We start from the raw sequence: 6,043 nt of genomic DNA, 5'->3' as shown, positions 1-6,043 counted from the left end.
TCACTGTAGAAGAGCAAAAGATGTAACCACTAGGACCTGGGTTCAATCCCTAAAGTGTAGCGTCATGGGACAGTCTTAACCTTTGCCTTGAGTTAACTGATACCTTGTGAATAAAACTGGGTAGATGGAAACTGTAATGAAGCCTGTTGGATGGATTGTTCCTGTCCAGCCTTGTCACTATGTCACACGGATTCTACTTGAATGGTACACGTAACTGGGGGGGGGGGGTATTCAGCCACTTAGACACCAATTCAAGAGCAGGTAATTCAGTTGACTGAACAAAATCCTCGACAAAACTGACAGAATCCATTTGCTTTCTGTTCTAGAATACTCCACCACACTCGCACACACACGCATGCCCTGACTAGCCCACATGCCATATCTGTGGATGTAGTGGTGCTCCCCTGTCCTAGCTGCTCCATCGCTTGCTACAGTCATCTCTTCCCCATCTCTAAACATCTCCCCTTCACACTCTTATGAAACCTCCCCCTCTGTACCATATGGGTGTGTCCCAATACATCCCTTACACCATCTTTCTTTCTCTACCTACTGGGGGTAGCCAAGTACCTCCCCTATAGTAAGACGCCAATCTCTATCCCTCTGTTATACTTTAATCTCTCAACTGGCTCAAACCCACCTCCCTTGACTCCACTCCCAACTCCTGGGGTGAGTGGTCTTTGTCTCGCAAGTCACATGGCAACCTCCCCTCTGGTGTTGGGTGCCACATAAAAAGCACCCTAAACACTCTGTAAGGTGGTTAGCATCAGAAAGGGGACCCAGCCATAGAAACCATGCTAAAGCAGACAATAGAACCTGGTACCTTGCTCTTTCATGTCAAACCATCTAACCCATGCCAGTTTGGAAGATGGATGTTAAATGATATATATGTATGCCATCTTACTAGTGCTTGTGCCATGAAAAAAAAAAAAAAAACAAGCACCCAGTCTGCTCTGTAAAGTGGTTGGCATTAAGAAGGGCATTCAGCCATAAAAAACGATGCCAAAATTAATATAGGAGCTCAACACGGTCTTCTGACTTGTTGGAACATGGCAGTTAAACGCTCTCACTCCTTGACAGGCGATGTTGGTTTGTTTACATCCCTGTCATGTAGGAGTACAGCGAAAAGAGAATGGGAGAATGAGTACCAGACTTAAAATACAAATACTGGGGTCAGTTGGATCAACTGACCCCTTGCAGGTGGTGTTCCAGTTTGGCCACAGTGACTTTTTTTTTTTTCTTTTAAACAGGTAAGAGAATAAAGGAATTGTTTTGTGTTGCTGTTTTGTTTTTTTTTTTAACATTTAATGTTTTTTTTACTTTTTTGTATTTTGAAACATCTAATAAATCCACATATTGCCTAACTCGTTACGACTAATGAAGTGTGTTAATTAATTGAAGCTAACCTTGAAACTATGTCGTTATATTTGATGAAGGACTGATTTTAAAATTCATGTTATTTCTTTCTCCACTTTCTCTATCTTCCTTCCTCTCCCTCTCCCTGTTAGTCTATTTTTCCTCCACCTTCAATACCTTTTTTCTTATGTAATAAAGTTTTGGTACCCTGTAAAACGCACCTGGTACACACTTTAGAGGGTTTAGCATTAGTAAGGGCATCCAGCTGGAGAAACACTCCAGAAAACTGAAGGGACTTGATAAAGAATAGCCCTCTAATCCATTGGACCCTATCACAACATCCAACCCATGCCGACATAGAAAGCAGACTGTGTGTGTGTGTGTGTGTGTCAGAGTGTGTACAGGACAAGGCTTGGTCCCTTTTCAGTTCTAAGGGGCCAAGCTAGCAGAACCATTAAATTGCCAGACAAAATTCTTAGCAGCATTTCATCCTCCCCTGAAATTACTAGCTTTGTGCCAACAATTTGAAAGCAATTGTAAGTGCAGTCCCTTCATAGCTAGGGCTCACCCAGTTTCAGTGACAAAACATAGGGAAACTCCTAACATTTGATACAGGTTCTACTCCGTTGTGGGGGCTTCACTGATGAGCTTTCATTTATTTGAATGACCACCAACTCATTAAATTAAAGTGTAAGTGGCTGAGTACACCACAGATATATGTTCCCTTAACATAATCCTCAATCTATATCAGTGAAGTTTTGTAGACAACAAGGGGGTACCGTTTGAATCCCAGGCTCAATCCACATGTGATAAGTTACAACACGGTTTACATCTACCCCCTCCCCATTTCATTCACAGGGCTCAGTGTAACCCAAAGGCTATAGATATTAGTAAAGGGCACCTACAAAATGTTATGGTGGGGGGGGGGATTGTTCATAGAACCTTTTGACTGTTTATGTAGGAATGACTGGATAAGAAGCTTGCTTCTTAAATGTCGTTTTGGGTTCAATCCCAGTGCATGACACCTTGAGCAAGTATCTTTTCCTCTAACCCTGGGCCAATCAAAGTTTTGTGATGCAGATTTAGAAGAGGAAAACTGAAAAAAAGCCCTTCGTGTATGTGTTGAAAATATAATGAACAAAAAGGGAAAAGACAACACAAGATGGACATGTTTTTAACAAATATTGTATTAGTATGAAGAAAAGGAAAGAGTTTTAATGTTTTGAACATTAATCCTTCATCAGTAGGAAAACATTGGAGTAAGAAAGAGAGAGAGAGCAAGGAAAGAATTAGAAACCAAGTGGGAATGCTGTGTGTAGAAAAGTGTGCAAATAAGTAAGGTATGTGTGTCTTTGTCTTGACTGTCACGTGATGGTTGCAAACAAGCATCTCTGTCATGAGTGGGGGTCATTCATTTTCCAATCCGCTTGTGAAGAAATTTTATCTTATTTGGAAACCAGTAAAGGGAGAGTCGGGTGGTGACAGGAAGGACATCTGGCATTCATTCATGCAGCTTAAACCCACAACCGCAACCACCCTCATCTTATTTCTTTTTTTTTTTTTCTATTGGTCAGAATTAAATTTAAACACAATGAACTTTTATTCAAATTCAAAAACAAGAATTGTTACTTTACTAAATAATAAAACAATTCCTTTAAAAATAAAAATTAAAACGGAAAAAAAATATTATTTGATTTATTTTCACTTACATCATTTCTTGTGTGGTTTCTGCCTCCAGTTTGGGTCTTTTTTTTTTTGTTTTTTGTCTTTTTTTTTTTGTTCCCTCCGTGTTAGATCTTGTTGAATCTTTTAGTTTGCGTTCCCTGTTTTGAAGTTTATTTATGTCAAAGGAGCAAGTTGTTTTTATGAATATATATGTATATCTCTCTCTCTCTGTCAGCCTCGTCTCCACTCAGTCCTAGACTTTTGTCTCGGAGTGGTTGGCGTTAGGAAGGGCATCCAGCTGTAGAAACTGCCAAATCAGATTGGAGTCTGGTGTAGCCATCTGGTTCACCAGTCCTCAGTCAAATCGTCCGACCCATGCTAGCATGGAAAGCGGACAGTAAACGACGACGATGATGATGTGTGTATGTGTAGACATTTGTTCATTGAGAAAGCTTTTTTCAGTTTCTGTATACCTCATCCACTCACGGAAACTGCCCGTTAATATACAAGAACTGGTTGTATTTCACTTTAGTATTAATGAATTAATAGGATAATTTGTTAATACATTAGCAAATTAATCACTTTGTCAAAATTTGTAATCATTTGTCCTCCCCCCACCATCCACACCTCATCTCTGCTCTCACATACACACACACCTTGTATGTGAGAGCTCTTTACTTTGACGAAAGCCTTTTGACAAACCAATTAAACAAAATCAAATTACTGATTAATTGCTAAACCAGGAATGAACTACAACCAGCTCGTGGTGTGTTTTGAGAGATTGACTTTCTTGAAGCACAATGACTTTTGTTCAACTCAACAATTTCATATCAAGAATCTTGGGAAACATATGGGGACATAAACAAAGCAACACTGGTTATCAACCAGTGTGGGGACAAACAAAGACATGCACACACATATATACAGTTGGATGCCCTTCCTAATGCCAACCACTCAGAGTGTAGTGGGTGCTTTTTTCCCTCTGAAGTCAGAACCATATGGTTGGGTAGTGAGTTTTGTGATCCTGGTCTTCAGTCTGCCCAGGGTTATAATAAAAGACCCTTGATCACGATGACTCCCACTGGGAATGAACCAGGAGCCATACAGTTAAGAAGGTTCTCGACTCCACAGCAACCACGACTGTGCTTGTCAGTTAGACGAGTGAGGTCAGCACCAGCGGGAGAGAGGTCACACAAGGATTTGTATCAACTTGGAAAAGACTTTTATTGTGTTGTTCATGTTGAGAGAGAGATATTTCCTAGTTGGTGGGGCCGTGCCCTTGATAGAGATTGTCATGTGATTCCCCCCTCCCCTCATTCTAGTCTCTGTGCTGCTCTCTCTTACTTCACATCTCCTCCTTACTCTTTATCCCCCCCCGCCCACTTATACTGCTCAGGTTTCTTCTCCCTTTTCTTTCTCTCTATTTGTCAGATTCTTTCTTCTTTTCTCTCTTGCTGACATTCTCTTCAAGTCTCTCTCTCTCTCTTTCCTTCACTCATTCTATCTACATCTCTTTTTTGCATTTCTCTCCTCCTTGTCATCCCCCTTTCTCTATTCTCAGTTGTCTTTCTTCCACCTCTTGTTCTCTTCCTTCTTCACTCTCTCTCTCCATTTCTTTCTCCTTGACCCTCTGCACCTCTCTCCCTTACACACACACCTCCATTTCTTTCTCCTTGACTCTTTGCCTCATACACACCTGTCTATCTATCTGTCTGTCTGTCCATCTGTCTATCTCTCTATCTGTGTGTGCATAAGAATTTGAATCGAGATGGCGCCACATTATCTATAGAAAAAGGTATCTATTTATTTACCTGACCAAAACAACTTACCTGCTGTTATTATTTTCTTGCCCTCGTTATCCAATTTCACCTGAGTATTATAACAACAATCATATCTAGAACATTCCAGTGTCTGGGCTCTTTTCTTTGTGTATTGAAAGGTTGGTGTGGGGTGATGCCGGTTGGTGGTGGGGGTGGAGCATAACACATTGAAATCTTATCCTTGCAAATAACAATCATAATAATGTTGTTCTGTCTTTGAGAGATGGAGGTGGGGGGGGAGAAGAGAAAGGCCTGGGGGTGGGGTGAGGGAGACAGTGCTAAGCCAAGGTTATGATGGTTGTGGTTGATGTTTAAGTTCCAAGCCATCTTTGATAAAGCAGGCTTTATTCTTTTATCTGACTTGCGTCAGTCATTAGACTATGGGTGGTGGTCATGCTGGGGCACTGCCTTGAAGAAATTTTTTTATTTTTTTAGATTGGTACTTATTGTATTGGTTTCTTTCATTAGCTGAACTGCTAAGTTACAGGTGCAGGAGTGGCTGTCTGGTAAGAAGCTTGCTTACCAACCACATGGTTCCGGGTTCAGTCCCACTACGTGGGACTTTGGGCAAGTGTCCTCTACTAATAGCCTCAGGCTGACTGAAGTCTTGTGAGTGGATCTGGTAGACGGAAACTGAAAGAAGCCCGTCATATATATATATATGTGTGTGTGTGTGTCTGTCTGTTTGCCCCCCCACCATCGCTTGACAACCAATGTTAGTATGTTTACGTCCCCGTAACTTAGCAGTTCAGCAAAAGAGTCTGATAGAATAAGTACTAGGCTTACAAACAATAAAGTCGATTTGTTTGACTAAAGGCACTGCTCCAGCATGGCCACAGTCAAATGACTGAAACAAGTAAAAGAACACTTATACCGGAAGTAGGGGGCAAACACAGATGCAAAGTCATACACACACACACACACGTGTGATGGGATTCTTTCAGTTTCCATCTACCAAATCCTCATCAGGTGCAACACACACTCCGAACAAAAAAAAAAGACATTCAAAGTGATCTTCAGATGTGCCCCTGGACCACCACTCTGGCTTTGCTCTGCTGCAGTAGTGGTGGTCATGGTGGAGTTGGTGGGGGGTCAGTGGCAGAGTTGGTGGTGGTGGTGGTAGCGAGGAGTGCTAGTGATGTCGGGAGGGTGGGGGTGCTGGTAGTGGAATTAGCAGCAGTGATGTTGATGGTGGCTGAGTAGTG

This window comes from Octopus bimaculoides, chromosome 24 (assembly GCF_046866305.1).
Source record: "Octopus bimaculoides isolate indiv1 chromosome 24, ASM4686630v1, whole genome shotgun sequence".
NCBI classification, from domain to species: domain Eukaryota; kingdom Metazoa; phylum Mollusca; class Cephalopoda; order Octopoda; family Octopodidae; genus Octopus; species Octopus bimaculoides.
Note: the sequence above shows the minus strand (reverse complement) of the source record.